Source organism: Plecotus auritus (assembly GCF_963455305.1).
Source record: "Plecotus auritus genome assembly, chromosome: 3".
NCBI classification, from domain to species: Eukaryota; Metazoa; Chordata; class Mammalia; order Chiroptera; family Vespertilionidae; genus Plecotus; species Plecotus auritus.
The window spans coordinates 128,646,351-128,664,479 of NC_137772.1; the positions used below are offsets into that span (position 1 = coordinate 128,646,351).

At 40.2% G+C, this 18,129-nt stretch overlaps 1 protein-coding gene and 1 pseudogene across 2 annotated transcripts in view; one reads left to right on the forward strand and one right to left on the reverse strand.

Moving 5' to 3' along the window:
- The window catches only part of SPATA13 (spermatogenesis associated 13), a 160,960-nt gene that overhangs the window by 13,456 nt on the left and 129,375 nt on the right, over nucleotides 1–18,129 (forward strand). The window lies entirely within an intron of this gene.
- LOC308244170 (large ribosomal subunit protein uL22-like) lies at nucleotides 11,041–11,580 on the reverse strand (annotated as a pseudogene). The gene has a single exon. The product of its transcript is annotated as a large ribosomal subunit protein uL22-like (transcript).

Consider the following 18,129-nt stretch of genomic DNA (forward strand, 5'->3'; position numbering starts at 1 on the left):
GCCTCTAGTTTTTATATATTGCTTAATTCCATTCTATTTTGCTAAACATTTTTGTGTCTATATTGGTCTTCACTTTGTTTTGATACCATCTTTATCTGGTTTTGGTATCATGGTAATAATAACTTTATTGGTTTGTAGTGTCTGTTTTTCTTTAGAGAGTAAGGGGGAGAGAGAGAGAAACATTGATTGGATGTCTCCTATATGTGCCCCAACCAACCCACAACCCGGGTATGTGCCCTGACAGGGAATCAAACTGCCACCTCTTAGTGGACAAGGCTGCAACCAACCCAGCCACACCGGCCAGAGTGGTAATAATCTTACCTAATAATAGAGAAACATGTAAATTGACCGTACCTCCGCTATGCCCACAGCCAATCAGAGTGAGTATGCAAATTAACCCAACGAAGATGGCGGTTAATTTGCATACATACCTGGGTCCGGGGAACCTCCTCGGCACCCAGGTCACTCCCAGCCGGCCATCGGAGGGGAGGGGGGGGGGACCCTTCCCAAGCCTAAAGCCTGGGGTGGAGGCTTTAGGCTTGGGAAGGGGCTGAGCCTGCCATGGGAGGTGCTGGGGGGTGGGGGTAATCCCTTCCCAAGCCTAAAGCCTGGGGCGGAGGCTTTAGGCTTGGGAAGGGGCGGGGGCTTTAGGCTTGGGAAGGGGCCGAGCCTGCGATCGGAGGGAAGGGGAAAAAATCAATGGAAACATATCTTCAGGTGAGGATAAAAAGAAAAAGAAAGAAATGTCATATCCTATGAAAGACACATCTTGAAAATGCCTAAAGAAAGTTGTCCTTTTTTCATGGTGAAGGGACTGGAGTCCGTGTTGATGAAAATACCTTGGCGGCTGCAGCAGCGGGGTGATGGGGCTGGCGCCTTCCCCTGATCAGCCCAGTCGCCTCCCGCAAAGGGAGGCCAGACTGCGGCTTAGGTCTGCTCCCAACGGGGAGCGGGCCTAAGCCATCAGTAGGACATCCCCTGAGGACTCCCAGTATGTGAGAGGGGGCAGGCTGGGCTGAGGGATCCCTCCCCAGTGCATGAATTTCGTGCACCAGGCCCCTAGTAGCTTTATAAAATAGAGAAGTGTTCCTTCCATTTTCTGGAAAAGAATAGAATTGATATTCATTTTTCTTCAAACATTTGGTGGAATTCTTTAGTGAGATTATCAGGGCCTGGAAATTTCTTTTTTTGGGGGGAGCTTTGAAATTATAAATATAATTTCCTTAATGGTTAATGGCTGATGATGTTATCTATTTCATATTGTGGGAGCTTTGGTAGTTTGTATTTTATGAGGAAGTGGTTCATTTTGTCTAAGTTGTCAGTTTTATGTCTGTAAAGTTGTTTATGGTATTCCCTTATCCTTTTGATGTCTGCCAGGTCTGTAGTGATGCCTTGTTTCATTCCTAATATTGGTATTTTGTGACTTATATCTTTTGTTTTTATTAGTATTGTTAGAAGTTCGTAAATTGTATCAATGTTTTAAAAGAATCAGTCTTGCTTTAATTGACACCCTCACCCCCGCCCCCATTTTCTGTTTTCAATTTCTCTTACCTTTGTTATTTTCTTCCTTCTGTTTGCTTTGGGTTTATTTTGCTCTTTTTCTATGTTCTTGAGGTGGGAGCTTAGATTATTGATTTGAGAAGTTTCTTCTTATGTATGCATTTCATGCTATAAATTAACCTCAGCACTGCTTTAGTTGTGCCCTACTAATTTTGATATGTTGCCTTTTCATTTTCATTCAGTTAAATGTACTTTTAAAATTTCCCTTTAGACTTCTTCTATGGATTATTTAGAAGTGTGTTGTTTAGTTTTCAAGTGTATGGAGATTTTCCTGTTATCTTTCTGTTATTAATTTCTAGCTTATTCCATTATGGTGATAGAATACATTCTGTATGATTTTAGTTCTTTTAAATTTGTTGAGGTTGGTTTAATGGCACAGGATATTGTCTATCTTGATACATGTTTCACATGTACTCAAAAGATTGCATAGTCTGCTGTTGTAGGGTGGAGTGTTAGGTAACTGTCTAATCCTATTGGTTGATGGTGTTAATCCTGAAACAGAGTATTTTGCTGTGGTGATATTGGTAGTTGTTTGTTTTTTTGTTTGTTTTCTTTTCTTTCTTTTTTTTTTTCCGGTAGGGGAATGGGAATGAGGAATGAAAAGCAGAGAATTTGAAGCCATTATTGTCTGGCAAAAGTAAGGCAACGAAACATCTGTATTGACAATTCAGATCAATTTTGAGGATCAACTAAGGCGAATAGAATTTATATTATCAATTGAAGATGTAGGTACTAGAGGACCATTTTATCCCACCATTTTTAGAATTGCAAAGTCTGAAGAAAATCAAGCTTGATCTCAAAATCGAGGTCAGGTAGTTAAACTTGTCATCCAGGAATGGAGGGAAAGGTTATGTTTCAAGATTGTTTAGATTACTTCTTATTGAGTAGTATTTATGAGTTAACTAATTTTATGTTTACGAAGTATTTATTCATTCTACTTTAATTAGGTCAAGAGCTGAGAAATTGATAATTAATATAAAAGCTAATTATTCATCTATTCTAAAAACATTGTTGAATAATTTCTCTATTTCAGAAATGGTGCTTATCTCCAAGTATATAAAAATAAACTAGTGAGCTTGGTTGGTGTGGCTCAGTGGTTGTGCATCGACCCATGAACCGAGAGGTCCCGATTCGATTTCCTGTCAGGGCACATGCCTGGGTTGCGGGCTCAATCCCCAGTAGAGGGTGTGCAGGAGGCAGCCAATCCATGTTTCTCTTTCATCAATGTCTCTCTCTATCCCTTTCCCTTCCTCACTCTCTTAAAAAAAAAAAATTAATAAAAACATAAAAAAGTATGTGAGTCATGGACTTAAGTATCTTTTATTCTTCCACACAAGAAAAACCTAGGACTCCCAATGTCTCCCATAGTGATTACTAGAGAAAATTCAACCTTGAAGATTATTTTAGTTTCAGATGCTGCAGCTTAACTTTGAAAAGTAATATTCAAAGTGCTTGCAGGGAAACTGTTTTATTATCTGGTCACATAGTCACTTTCAGTCCCAAACCTGGCATTTCTTGCATGTCTCCTCCGGGTGCCAGGCACTGAAGTGGGTTCAGGGCGTCTGGGTTTGTTCAGCTCCTGGCATACTTCTTTAGTTTGTTATAAAGATAGAGGCCAAGTGTAAATTTCTTAAACTTCATATTAATATTTATGTTTTATTTCTTGAGAAATAGAAACTTCCATGTATACTGGAAAATTTATTTACATTGTCTTTTCAATGACTTAACTTTTTTTAAAATCCTTATCTGAGGATTTTTTTTTTTTTCCCATTGGTTCCTAGAGAGAGTGGAAGGAGGTAGAAGGGGGAGCTAGAGAGAGAGAAACATCTGTTGGTGCCTCCCATGCTCACCCCTACTGGGGCTGGGGAACCTGCAACCGAGGTATGTGTCCTTTACTGGGATTGAACCCGCAACCCTTTGGTCCTTGGGCCGATGCTGTAACCACTGAGACAAACCAGCCAGGGCAACTCAACTTTATAAAGAATACCTACGTAAGTCATGTTGATCCTCATACCAACAGATCCTGTATTGGTATCAATACTGAAGTTACTTCATGTCGACTTGTAAACATACCATTAGTTTAACCTGTTTAACCAGGTACAATTTCAGAAGTGCAGCAAAGACTTTGGTCTATTGCTTTTCACATAACACGACAAAAATGAGAAAATACAGCTACAAACAGTATTTGCTCTTTTCCCCATGACATCATAGTTTCCCTTTAATATCTGTTTTTTAGATCATGAAAACTTGTTATTTTCCCAGAAAACCATTTGCTTTGATTAATGGGGCCAGGCCAGTCCAAGGACAGATTAAGCACACAGGATCCTGGCAAGAGGCCTAGAAATGGTCCTTAGTCTTCTTTCTCTCACCCTGCGGCTGTTTAATTTAATTACTGTTTTCTGTGAAAATGGAGCCTGGTAATTCTCTAAAGAAGTTCCATATATCTAAATAAGCAATAGGTGATCAGTTGATAAGCTATTAATTGTTAATAGGTAACAAGGTACTGCTTTATTTTATATCATTTTATTAATGAGCTTCCTCCTTTCTTCCTAGTATAAAAAGAAGTTGAAAATTATACTGTCTGTTCAATGTGTTTATTATTTCTTAATCTAAGTGTGGTGGTCATGAAAATTACTTCCATTCACCATTACTTGTATCTGTTACCTTAGGTTACTAGTATTATAGATAACTGGAAGAAATGGATCAAATACTTTTATAATAATTCAAGCATATATCAGGTAGTCTGGCTGATGTGGTTTGCCTTAGATAAATCAGATAATGTCTTTGAACCGTATTCTTTCCCACTGTATGAAATGAATTGGGTTGATATTGTGACCCCACCAGTTTCGTATGGCTGTTTGCATCGTCTGCAGCTAGTCTGTGAGTTCCCTAAGACTGAGAGCTGTGGCATGTTTATCTTTGTATCTCCAGTCTGTGACAGCCAGATGGTGCAAATGCTGTGCTTTTGGGGGCTATGCAAGTAACAGAGGAACTTGGCAGTTTAGATGGAGATTGTTGCTCCATAGGTTCTGCCGATAAGGTTTACAAGGAAATATGGCCCAGTGTTAGCAAATTCTCTTATTTTCCAAGAGAATCTAGAAACCTGGATTTTTAAGAGACAATCTCTCTATTCTTAAATATTGAAAATGAATTCAGTTTTAAAAAAACTCCCTGTGTAGGCCAAACAAGGTATGAGTGTTAGGAAATTTAATCTGAAAGCCAATGCTTGCCACTTATGAACAAGCTCTTAAAATACTTATTGAATTAACAGCAATTTATTGAGCTCCATTATGATATGGCTGCCATGAATAGAGATCTTTTTTAAAATTTTTTTATTATTGGAAGTATTGCATATGTCCCCTCTTACCCTCATGAATAGAGATCATTTTAATTCTTCCGAGGAAGATGCATCTGTCTTCTTATAGTAAGAGCTTTTTTTACTATACAATTATGACATCATTTGTATAGTTATTAATACTACTTCTAATAATGAGCTTACTGTGTGCCATGCTTTGTTAGGGAGCTATTCCTATAAGAAAGACACACAAATTGAAGATCAGAAATTTTAAATAATGACCCAAGCTGACACATTCTATCTAATGACTGAGCTGAAGTTATAACCCAATAGTTTATACTGCATCATTCCTGCCTGTTACCACCTTCTGTCTAGAGTAAGAATGAATTGACACCACAACAAAACATCTAGCCTAATTTGTTTCTTTAACAGCTCTATTGAAATATAATTGACTGGTAACTTTTTTTTTAAAGATAGGTTGGAGGACTATAGACTTTGAGAGGTTTTTATTATCATTATTTTTAACTAGAGGCCCAGTACATGACATTCGTGCACTGGAGGGGGTGTCCCTCAGCCCGGCCTGCACCCTCTCACAGTCTGGGACCCCTTGGGGGATGTTGGCCTGCTGGCTTAGGCCCGCCACTGCCGCTGCACTTGTCAGCTGTGAGCCTGGCTTCTGTTCTTTTTGATGCTATTGTAAGTAAAATGTCTTTCTTAATTTCCTTTTTGTTTTTCACCACAAGTGTATAGAAATGAAATTTATTTTTTCCATGTTTATCTTTTATCCTTCAACCTTCCTGAAATTGTTTATCAGCCCAGTAGTTTTCTTAGTGTTATCCTTACTTAGGACATTGTACATATAAGATCATGTCATTTGCAACAAAATGAGATAGTTTTACTTTTTCCTTGCCAATCTAGATGCCTTTTATTTCACTTTCTTGCCTGGCTGCTCTGGCTAGTGGTGACAGCAGGAATCCTATCTGGTTTCTAATCTTGGCAGGGAAGCATCTAGTCTTGTACCATTAAGTATATGTTAACTGTGGGGTTTTTGTTGATGCTTTTTATCAGGTTGAGGAAGTTCCCTTCTGCTCCTCATATGTTGAGTGCTTTTAGCAGGGAAGGGAGTTAATTTTTCAAACATTTTTTCATATCTATTGAGATGATCATGTGTTAATTGTCCTTTATTTATATGGTGTATTACACTAAATAATTTTTGAATGTTTAACCAGCCCTTGAATTTCTGGGAAAATTCCATTTGGTCATGGTGTGTAATTATTATTACTAGAGGCCCAGTGCATGGATTTGTGCACATTGAAAGGAAATTAATTAGAAGAAGCATTTTAGAGGCTGGGGAGGGACCGCGGGAGATTGGCCGGCAGGGGAAAGACCATGGGAGGTTGGCTCCAGGTATGTTCAGCCCATCTTGCCCAGTCCTGACCAGGGCTGATCAGGGCTGTCTCACCCATTCCCGATTGGGGCTGATCGGGGCCGATTGGGGCTGGGGAGGGACTGCGGGAGGGCTCCAGGGTGTGTCCGGCCCGTCTTGCCTAGTCCCTGTCCGTTGGAGCATCTGCCCCCTGATGGTCAGTGCGTGTCATAGCAACTGGTCAAATGGTCAGATACTTAGCATATTAGGCTTATATATATATAGACTAGAGGCCTAGTGCACGAAATTCGTGCACTGGGGTGTGTGTCCCTCAGCCCAGCCTGCACCCTCTCCAATCTAGGACCCCTCAGGGGATGTCCGACTGCCCTCTCACAATCCAGGACTGCTGGCTCCCAACCGCTTGCCTGCCTGATTGCCCCTAACCACTTCTGCCTGCCAGCCTGATCACCCCCTAACCACTCCCCTGCCAGCCTGATCGATGCCTAACTGCTCCCCTGCTGGCCCGATTGCCCCCAACTGCCCTCCCCTGCTGCCTGGTTACCCCCAACTGCCCTCCCGGTCTCCCCTAACTGCCCTCCCCTTAGGCTTGGTCCCCCCAACTGCCCTCCCCTGCAGGCCTGATAGCCCACAATTGCCCTCCCCTGCTGGCCATCTTGTGGCAGCCATCTTGTGACCAGATGGGGGCAGCCTTCTTGTGCAAGGGCGTGATGGTCAATTTGCATACCTCTTTATTATATAGGATTATTACTTTAAAAATATTTTTATTGCTTTCAGAGAGGAAGGAAGAGAGAGAGAGATAAAAACATCAATGATGAGAGAGAATCACTGATCAGCTCCCTCCTGCAGGCCCCACACTGGTAATCAAGCCCTGCAACCCAGGCATGTGCCCTGACTGGGAGCCATGCCTGTTGGGCTATAATTATTTTTATATGTTGGTAGATTTGGTTTCCTACCATTTTGTCTAGGAGTTTTGCATATCCTATATAATAAAAGTGTAGTATGCAAATTGTCCCCTCAACCGGGAGTTCGTCCTAGAGTTTGACCAGGGGGTGGGACTGGCCAGGGGAAGGGAGGGAGGCCCTGGCTGCAACTGGGGGAAGGGAAGGAATACATTGGGCCTCTCGTATATTCATAAGATAAATTAGTCTGTGGTTTGCTACTCTTGTAATGTCTTCTTTTGGTTTTGTTTTCAGGGTAATGCTGTTCTCATAGAATAAGTATGTTAGTGTTCCCTCCTATTCTATTTGAAAGATTTTGCAAAGAATTGCTTTTAATTCCTAAAAGAAAGGACCAACAAAACCATTTTAAAAAATGCCTTTACATCCTTCTTTCTTTCTCATCATTCTAACTTTTCCATCTTTCATGGCCCGTATAGTTGGATCCTAACTCCTGTGAAGCTTTCTCTAATTACTTTTGCCTGTGAAGCTGCTTTTACTCCTGAAATCTCTCAATGCTAAATCCCTTTAGCACACTTACTTGTGTTTGTTATAATCTGCAGTGTTTCGGTCTACTGCATTGAATATGAACTTTTTGAGGACAGGGGTTTTTAACTTCATTCATTGTACTAAAATAGCCATTACATTGCAGTAAGTAGAAGTGGAACATTTTATCCAATTACATAAAGACTCTGAAAAAATTCCTTTTTCAAGATTTTCTAGTATTTATATGTGTGTGTGTATGTGTGTTCACACACACACATACACACACACATACACACACACACACACACACACACACACACACACACTCTGAGTGGCCAGATTATTATGACCACCTGACGTTTGTAGGCAAATTAGCCGTACACTGCATCGTATGGGATATGGAAGCTGAAGGCCTGTTTGAACACCTTTGCTGTCTGCAGTTACCAAGATAACACATCTCCAATTTGCACAGGAACACAAGGATTGGACAGTCGAGCATTGGAAAAAAGTCATGTGGTCCAATGAATCATGTTTCTATTTGCATCATGCAGATGGCAGAGTGAGAATTTGGCGGAAACAGCATGAAAGCATGCACCTCACATGCATGAGTACAACCCTTCAAGCTGGTGGGGGCAGTGTTATGGTTTGGGGCATGTTTTCCTGGCATGATTTGGGCCCTTTAATTTGTGTGGAACAACGTCTGAATAGCACAACATACCTAAGTATCGTTGCTGATCAAGTTCATCCTATCATGTTGATGTCATATCTCAATGGAGATGGCTTCTTCCAACAAGACAATGCGCCATGCCATGGTGCTCGTTTTGTGCAGGAGTGGTTTCAAGAACATGAGGGAGACTTTACCTTGCTTAGGTGGCCCCCACAATCACCAGATCTCAATCCAATGGAGCATTTGTGGGAAGAAGTTAAAAGAGCCATAAGGCAGCTGGTTCCACAACATCAAATCTCACAGAACTGGACAGTGCTATTCATCAGGCATGGTGTCAAATTCCTCGCATCATCTTTCAGCATCTCATGGAGTTAATGCCAAGAATAATCGCCGCAGTATTGAAGGCAAAAGGTGGCCCAATGAAGTACTAATGGGGTGGTCATAATAATCTGGCCACTGTGTGTGTGTGTGTGTGTGTGTGTGTGTATGTGCATTCTGTGTCTGTATATACATTTCCACATGACTGTACATTATTTTAAACATAGATCGAAGTGTAGTTAAAAGAGAATTTGGGAGACAGTATTCCTGGGTTCCAGTCTTGGTTCTTTGATGTAACTATATCTTCCCCTCAGTCTGTTCTCTCATACATAACATGGAAATTAGTATGAGGATTAGAATAAAATCTATAAATTATTTAGTCCAATACTTTGTACACTCAAATAAATATAATTATAATTGATTACTTAAGCTTTAAAAAATGAATCTGATAGTAATCATTTTTAAATATTTACATTTAATGTTTATCTAGTATTAACCATGTTCTAACATTTATTTGAAATAATAAATTTTTTCAAAGTCTTCAATTTTGTTTAATACTGATTAGCTGAAAAAATTTTTAATTAAATTCCTTGACAGAGGAATTAATTCTTTGGAATGTCTTTGGAAACTGTTGTGAAAGATTAATTTTTCATGACCATAAGTGCTTAAGGAAGTACTTAAAAACATGGTTTCTGGAGTCAGACAGCCTGGACTCAAGTTTGGCATTCACTAGCTGTGTGACTTTCCCACCTCCTCATCTGTCACAGGGGGATGTGTATTGCTTCCTAGGCCCTTCTGAGGATTTAGAGAAATACTCAGTGAGAAGCACTTAGCATAGGACCTGGCATTTATTAGTAAGTGCTGAATATAAGTAATTGTGCTCTTTGTAGTCATCATATTCAGTATTCAGTAAGTGTTTAGTTGAAAAGTTATGTTATTCACTTACTTGTGGAAAACTCCTCAAGGTTTGTTTTGTTTTCCCTCATTCCCTCTCCCACCCCCTGCCCTTGTTCTAGGAAGAATTCTGCATTGGGAAGGAGGCCTGGCTAGGTGAGTTGCAAAGCTGTTTCTAGATAGGCTGAGTTGGGAAGGATCTTTTTCCACCATGCTTGGTTTAAAGATGAGATTAGCGAGGCTGAGAGGCTGTGATTTTATGGTTATGTATTTATCCTACCTTAAGCTATATCCCTTACTTTTTAAAAACCTTCATTTCTAGTAATTTGTGAGCTTCCAAGAGGGTTAAATATAGTTAGCTGCACAGATTTTATCAGTATTAGAAAACTCACTGTGTTATTCTACTTTATTAATCAGGTCCATTAAACAAAGTCTAGTCCATTAAAACAAATCCAGTGAAACCCAAAGGAGCTACTGTACGGCATCATGGCATTGTTGGCATTGGTGCTCAATGGATTAGTGGCTCATCGCAGGCACCATTATTTTTATTGCTGCATTTGGGATCAGAGTGTATGAAGCTTCTGAAGAAAGATATCTACTCACATATGTTCCTTATTCGTGGTAACTTGCTAGAAAAGGAGAAAAAGATTGCTACATATGTGCAGCACCTCAAAGTAGTTAGGTTAAAGCCTTTTCTTGAGTTATTTCCAGTACTCTCTCAGGTACTTGTCTCTTACTAAGTCTAAATTTTTTTGTCTACTTCTCTTTCATTTGCAGGTTGAGTTTGTTTTAGCAGAGTGCTAAATGTTTTAAATAAAAACATCACATATATTGAACATAAGTTTTTAAATGTAAGTCAGATAGAATGAATATAAATTTCCTTCAGGATAGACATAATTCTATACTACTTCCCTTTGGGAAACTGCCATCGAAGCAAACCAAGATTGACAGCGGAATGAAAACATTTGACTAGGGCATCATCATGCCTTAACTTAGTACACAAAGGAAGCATAACGTCCAAAAGTTGGAACTCTTTCTATGTGGAAAGTTTTCATAGAGATCCAAATCAAGGCTTTCATTACTTTGTGTATATATTCTCCTTTGGCTAACACCGGCCTTATCTTTCCACTGACAGAGGAAGGGAGGTAACCTGCATTCCTGTGTACATTGGGGTTAGAAATTTGGAGCATTCATTCTAATTCTGATTGTGCTCTGTGGGATTTTTAAAAATAATCATGTAAGTTTGCTCTGAAATGGTGCTACCGAGATTTTCCATTTATTGGTTTGCTTCCTACAATACATCACACATTGAGCAGACGTTATTACTCCCACTGTATAAAGGAGAAAAGCTTAGTGAGATTAGTGACTTGCTAAAACTTACCCAGAAAAGTTAATTTCCTTCATGGGATTGTTGTGAGAAGAAACAGAAAGTGAAGAGATTAGAGTTCTGTAGATTATTTCTTCTTATTATTCCTTTTAATTTTTATTAGCATTTATTTTATGTTGAATTTACTCCCAGGCCATACGTTTTTGTTTCCTCGATTTCTTCTGGGATACCTTTTTGTTCTGTGCAACCTCCTCTTCTGGTTTTGGAACCACCTGCTCTTTCTCAGGAAGGATCCTCTCAGCGTGGCAGGGAGAGCTCATGTGGGTTAACCCACCCACAAGCTGTAAGTTCTGTGCGCATCTTGGGAGCTTTGTTCACCTGGAGGAGCTCAATGACCAGAGACTCTGCTCTTAAGTTCAGCATCGCTCTCTGCATTGTTAAGCATGTCCAGCAAAAATTCAGCACTCTTTTGGGCCACTGACCCTGGGCCCGGCCCCCTGTTTGGCCTGGGCACACCTACTGCCCCCACCATTGTAACAACAGAATGGCACACATTGCTGCTGTAAAATGACCTCCTTCTGGTACTTGGTGGTTTTTTGGGTATGCATACCCCTGATGGCCTGGGCAGTTTCATGGGTGTTCTTAAAGTGAACAAGAAGAATTGAACCTCTTGATTTGCATGATTTTGTGGGGGTTTTTTGGGTCAGCTGAATATTAAACCATTTTCAGAGTTCACCTCAGGCTGCTTATGGAAAGAGTGTGAATTCCTCCTTTATGTGTGGCATATGTTGACTGCCATGTTTGAATGACTGATTTTAGATAAATAGCTATCTGGTGTCAGTGCTTCCTGAGAATGGCTTATTTCGAGAAATTAATGTTGAACTCATTTGGATGTTGAAATTTCACATAGAAAATTCGCTGGGATGGATTTTTGCTTCTATCAGAACCCAAGTTGTCATACTGTTTTCTCATGAAAGGAAAATCAGAGATGGGCCTGGCCATCCTTAGTTCATTAACTGCTTAATCGCAAACAAATGTGTGGAAAAATGGGGAAGAAGCATACAGATAGGGGCAACCAACTTGCAAAGTTTACTATTTTCTTCTTGTTGTTGCCAGTTTGGGTTTTTCTATATTTAACTTGTTGATTTTTTTCTCTCTGATGTGTATTTGTTGTTATACATTAACTTAATGCCAGGCAACAGCACGAACTTACAAATCACACTGGTGGGTATTCTGTGCAGGGCAAAGTTCAAAGCTCTGATAATTTTATGGTCTGAGCTCCTGCTGAGCAACTGTACCTAAAATAAAATCATACCTACTGTGGTGTGACCTCTTCAGTGGCCTTTTGAAGACTGAGAAAGGTAGGACGGGGTCCAGGCTGTTGTTTTAAAATGAGAGTTCCTTGGTTATCTTAGTGAAAATCATAGTCAAAGGAAAATCTACTGTGTTATTATTGGTTTGAATTTAAGGTTAAGTGGCAGAGTCTATAGGAAGTGACCATTGCTTTATTATAACGGAAATTTGAGTAGACATATTAGTCGTTCCTTAGGAATCAGTCATTTGAAAAGAGCATTCATTTGGCATTGCTTTGTTTCTCTGATAGACCTACTATGTAATTGTATTACCAATTTCGCCAGTTCCCCCGTTATGTAACTTCATGTAAGCCATTCCTGATAATGGAGACCAGTGCACCACACTGTGACCTGTGTTTGTGGTACTGAGTAGATGATAGTTGTATTACAAAAGACGTACAGTAAATGCTTTTGTTCATAATAATTCCCAACAACCCTGGTAGGCACTCAATAAAAATTTATTGCTTGTTTTATGAAAGATTTTTTTTCCACAAGGGATTTATTTATTGGCAACATTCGGCCATGAGTATAATTGTAAAGGGCCTACAATTTACATTTTCTCGATTCAAGGCTATAATTTACTTTAAAGCTACCTGGAGATCTGTTCAGTAAGAAACAAACCAAGGCAGAGAATTAAGGACCAAGATTTGAAAGAGCAAAATTAAGTTATGACTTTTATTTTACTTCTGGAAATAATTCTCCTTTAATTGAAAACCCATTAGTAGCCTTCTACTGGTATAATTGTTGGCATCATGATTATTGATTATTGACAATTCGGTATATCTAGTCTTTTAGTGTAGTCTCATTTCAGAAACCTTAAACAAATCATTGGTTTTTAAATTTTTAAAAAATATGTTTTTTACTTTTTTTAGAGAGAGACGAAGGGGGTTGTGTGGTGTGTGTGTGTGTGTGTGTGTGTGTGTGTGTGTGTGTGTGTGAGAGAGAGAGAGAGAGAGAGAGAGAGAGAGAGAGAAACATCACTGTGAGAGAGAAACATTGATTGGCTGTCATCCGTATGCACCCTGACCAGGGATCAAACCCACAACCTGGGTATGTACTCTGTCTGGGAATTGAACCAGTTACCTTTTGGTGCAACTGAGCCACACCGGCTAGAGCCAAATTATTGGTTTTAACCTAATAGGCATCATACTTTAAAGATTATATGATGCATTGTATTGAAGGTTTCTAATGATCTGGTTTTAACAAGTTTCTCCAGAGAAACATAAGATACATAGATAGTCAGATAGATAGCTGATAGATAGATAGATTTTAAGAAATTGGGTCATGCGGTTGTCAGGGCTGGTAAGTTCAGAATTTGCAGGCCAGCTTGGCAGGCTGAATTCTGGCAGGAGTTGATGTTGCAGTGTTGGATCCAAGGCTGTCTTGAAATTCCCTTTTCTCTTAAGTCCTTCTACCGACTGGATGAGGCCCACCCACATTATGGAGGGTAATCTGCTTTACTCAGAATCTACTGACTGAATTGTTAATCGCATCTTAAAAATACCTTCATAGCAACTAGTGTTTGGGCTATGGCTCAGCCAAGTTCACACATAAAATTAGCCACCACCTCCACCAAATGAGGACAGATGGCTGTTATAGTTTACTTGTGGATGTGGATCAGTCACTTTTCCTCTACCTGCTCACATGATATACAGTGAATTACAAGATAAAACTGGGAAATTAGAAAGTTGGGGAGTAACCACAGGAAAAATTAGACGCCACACCAGCCATCAGAAATTAACAGTGTGACTCAGAACAGAAAGTCACACCAGCCATCAGAAATTGGCATCATGATAATTGATTGTTGACAATTCGGCATATCTAGTCTTTTAGTGTAGTCTCACCACACCAGCCATCAGAAATTAACAGCGTGAGTCAGGACAGAAGTTTAGGGTATTTTAGGCCCACTAGCTGGAGAGACATTATCTTTCAGAGTTTCTCAGCCTCAGATTTCTGGGATGGAAAACACAGTATCAAAACATAGCAGGTGCATTTATTTCCTGCACGGAAAATGCAGGTTTAAGAGGGAAGTGCTCCGCAGGGCAGCTGTTTGAAAATGGGCAACAGCACTATTGAAAAAAATTTATCAAATTGAGAGAAAAAAGAGTGAAAGAAAGAAATCTGTACCCAAAGATAGGGTAGGAAAGAATTGTGCTCTCAGCTTTTGTGTATTCTCAGGGAATTTTAAATGGCTAATTTATCAAGAAAGCGATTTCACTTCGACAGTGTCACATGCTGGTTTAGTTAAAAGAGCCTCAGTATGGGTTAGATGAGTAGGTGCGGGCTTATGCAAATGGAGCAGAATAACAAAGAGCCTTTTATTCATCCTTTCCTTTAGGAGTCTGTTCCAACAAACACCAAGTTCTGTGTTATGACACTTTGGCAGGAAACTACTTTGTTCAAAGTGTTGTTACCTGTACTATCACTGGTCATGCACTGCCAGGCACTCAGAGCCCATTAATTCTTTCACTGTACAAGGAGAGGGGGAAGTAACTGGCCAAACCACACCTCTTTTTCTGTTGCAGAATCATCCCTGCCCCAGTTCTCCATGAGTCATTCCTAGAGTTCAGTGAAGTCTTCACAGCTCTCCATCCTCAGGTGCTATTTGTCTGAGTAGTCTAGTGCTCTCCAGTTCTCAGCTTGCTTTGTTAACACACAATCATTGCTCTGTATCTCTGCACCGTCATCTTACACAAGTTTGGCAGGATGAGAAAAATAGCTAACCCTCTTCCTCACTGTGCATTTATTTCGAAAGCCCTGGCATTTGATGTAATTTGATGTACCTCATCCAAGTAATGAAAGTACATTCTAAGTTAAAGTGATTTCTTAATTGTCAAATCAATGGCCTTTTCTTGGTATTTCTTAATTCTCTGCAACCTTGGCCATTGTTAATCTCCATCTCCTTGAAACTCTGGCCATTGTGGCACCTGCTCTCCTAGTCTCCTTTTGTCCGGTCCATCCCTGTGCCAGCTCCTCTTCCTCCTCTGGTACTGGCCGTAGGTGTTGGTTTCCAGCACTCTCTTTCTTCTTAACTCCAGCCATTCCCACTCGCCTTGTCCCCACGCACTCCAGATATCTTGTGTACACCTGAACCTCTTTTGAGCCAAGACCCGAAGTTCGATGGCTGTTAGCACTTGGGTGGTTATCTTCTTCTCATGAGGACTGAGTCCCCTGCCATAGACTCTACAGGACAGAGCTTGGGGTCAGGGTGGTGGAGAAGCAAAGGGAAGGTTTGATTGTAGGGGAGGATGTCATTGAGGCAGATCTTGACAATCCCATAGGATTTTGAGAAGCAAGTAGAAAAATGGAAAAATGATAACAGGTCTTGGTGAGGAATAGCTCTGAGATAGGCAGTGGCAGAGGAAGTGGATGTGAGGGAGTGATTCCAAAGACCTGGCGATTGGGTGTGGAATAGGTGAGGACATGGAGAGACATGGAGAAGTCCAGTATTCTCAAAGCTGTGGATGTGGACAACTGGGAGAATGGAGGTAATGTTAACAGAAGATGGTTTGAGGTTTTGTTTGCATTGGGGACAGCTGAGAAGCAGACTTGAACTTGGTTGAGTTTGAGTGCCACAGGTGAATCCTGGTGAAGGTGCTCCCCAGCTGTTAGGAGAGTTAAGTCTTGGAGCTGAGAAGAATGGGAGATGGGAGTGATTGGTCTCTCAGGCACAAGTAGCTGGAGGAAAGAGTTGCATTTGGAACCTTGGGAATGGGCAGAGAAATGAAGTGAAGAATGGAGATGAAGGAGTAACCAGATGGGAATGAGAAAATTCAGCTGACAGTGTCATCTCGGAAACCTAGAGAAGAATGCACCGTTTCAGTGTCTGAGGCCACAGGGATGTTAGGTTTGATTTTTTTTTTTTTTCTGAGAAGTGTACATTCCATTTGGCACTGAGTGGTACATTGGCAACAATAGCAAGAGCGGTTTCAAGAGTGTAGGGAGGCAGAGCTTGAGTAAAAATTTAGCTGCTCACTCATTCAGTGTACTACTGCACATCAGCTAGATGCTAAAGCTACGATGCTGAACGAGATCCACCTGGTCTTGTCCCTCATACAGTTTCTGGGTAGTGCACAGTAAGATAAGAAATCAGAGATCTGTAATACATTGAGGTAAGCCTAGAAGACAAGTTCTGAGCATTATAGAAACAAGAAGAGAAGCAGATATTCGAAAAGCGTTTGTAGAGGAGACTTATACTTCCAAGTTTAAGTTCCAGATCCATCTTCCCATTTTTGCATATGTATTTCAGCAGACAAGTCCCTGATGGTACCTCATTCATCTTTGCTACCTCACAATTACATGAACTCTAGCAGTGTCGCCCACACGCACTGAGGATCCTTGCAGAACAGAGATTCTGGAGTGGTGAGACTACAGTTCTACATGGAGGGGCCTGAAATGCAAATTGTGTCAGATGAGTGCCGACATATAAAATGATTTAAATGTGCATTTACAGGTGCCCTGAACATTGCATCATTTAAAACCTGTGGCTTTTTTTTTAATCTTTTTTTTTTTTTTGGTAAGTCCTTGCAGTTAATATTACCTTGAGATTTTTCTTTTCCTTATTGCTTTCAAGAGTAGGGCAGGGACTGGAGTGGAGAGTTCCCAGGCTCTTTGCAGGAGGAGGTGCACCTTGTTGGAAACGTTGGAGAACCAGCCCTGAGGAGATGAGAGATGTAAGTGGGTGGTAGAATGGGTGCTGTAGATACTTTCTGTAATTGGTTCCTGTGGACATTTGAGTAATCTGTGGCCCATGGAAATGGATTACTGAGTCTTCATCTAACCTCCCCCCTTTAAGTGACTTTTAAAAGATGATTGTCTTACATCTTCTTAACTGTTTTAGAACTATGGTCCTGCTCATAGCTGCATAGTCATTGTGTCACTATGAACTGGTTTGGTCTGCTGCATTAAGTTGGAGGGACAAGGATTTCCTTTTCCAATACTAGTTTATTCTATGGCTGAATCACCTGTCCACTATTAAAAACTCTCCGTGCTTCAATGTATGTGGAATCTTGTCTTCACCAGCAGGACATTAATCAGCGATTTCATCTCTCCATATACAAGAGCTCATCATGGATTCCTTATCTGAAGGATGGTTGCAAAATATTTGTTTATTAGAGAAAGAAGTAAAACAGTGCATAATGATGATTTATGACTAAATTCATGAGAAGTGGACAATACAGCTTTTTAAAAGTTTCCCCATTGCACCCTTATCCAGCCTCTGGCAACCACCATTGTACTTTCTGTCTCCAGGGGTTTGCCTGTTCTTGACATTTCACATCACCGGAACCATATGATATGTGGCCTGTTGTGACTGGCTTCTTTCACTTCAGACAATATTTTCAAGGTTCATCCATGTGTAGCATGTATTAGTACTTTTTATGGCCAAGTAATATTCAAATCCATGGGTATATCATATTTGGTTTATCCCTGCATCAGATGATAGATATTTGTTTCTACTTTTTAACTATTAGCAATAATGTTGCTATAAACATTCATGTACAAGTTTTTACGTGGATATATATTTTCAATTCTCTTAGGAATTGCTGGGTTGTATGATAACTTTATATTTGATATTTTGAGGATCTGCCAAACTTTCCTAAGTAGCTGTACCATTTACATCCCACAAGCCATGTAAGAGGCTTTTGACTTCTCCACATTCTTGTCAACACTTGTTGTCTGGAATGGTATAGTATTGTAGCAAACTCCTAACTTCTCATGGAACTGATTATTTATAAGGTGCATTTTCTGGCATTTTGGTTTCTCTTTCTCTTGCTCCCAAGTAACTAAATTTGTTGGTTTTGCCTTAATAACATCTAGTTTCACTTCCCTGGGGATAGAAGGGAGAAAAGAATGTGGAAGAGGTTCAGTTGGTTAATGTGGGTACATATTAACACCTGTTAACAAGTTG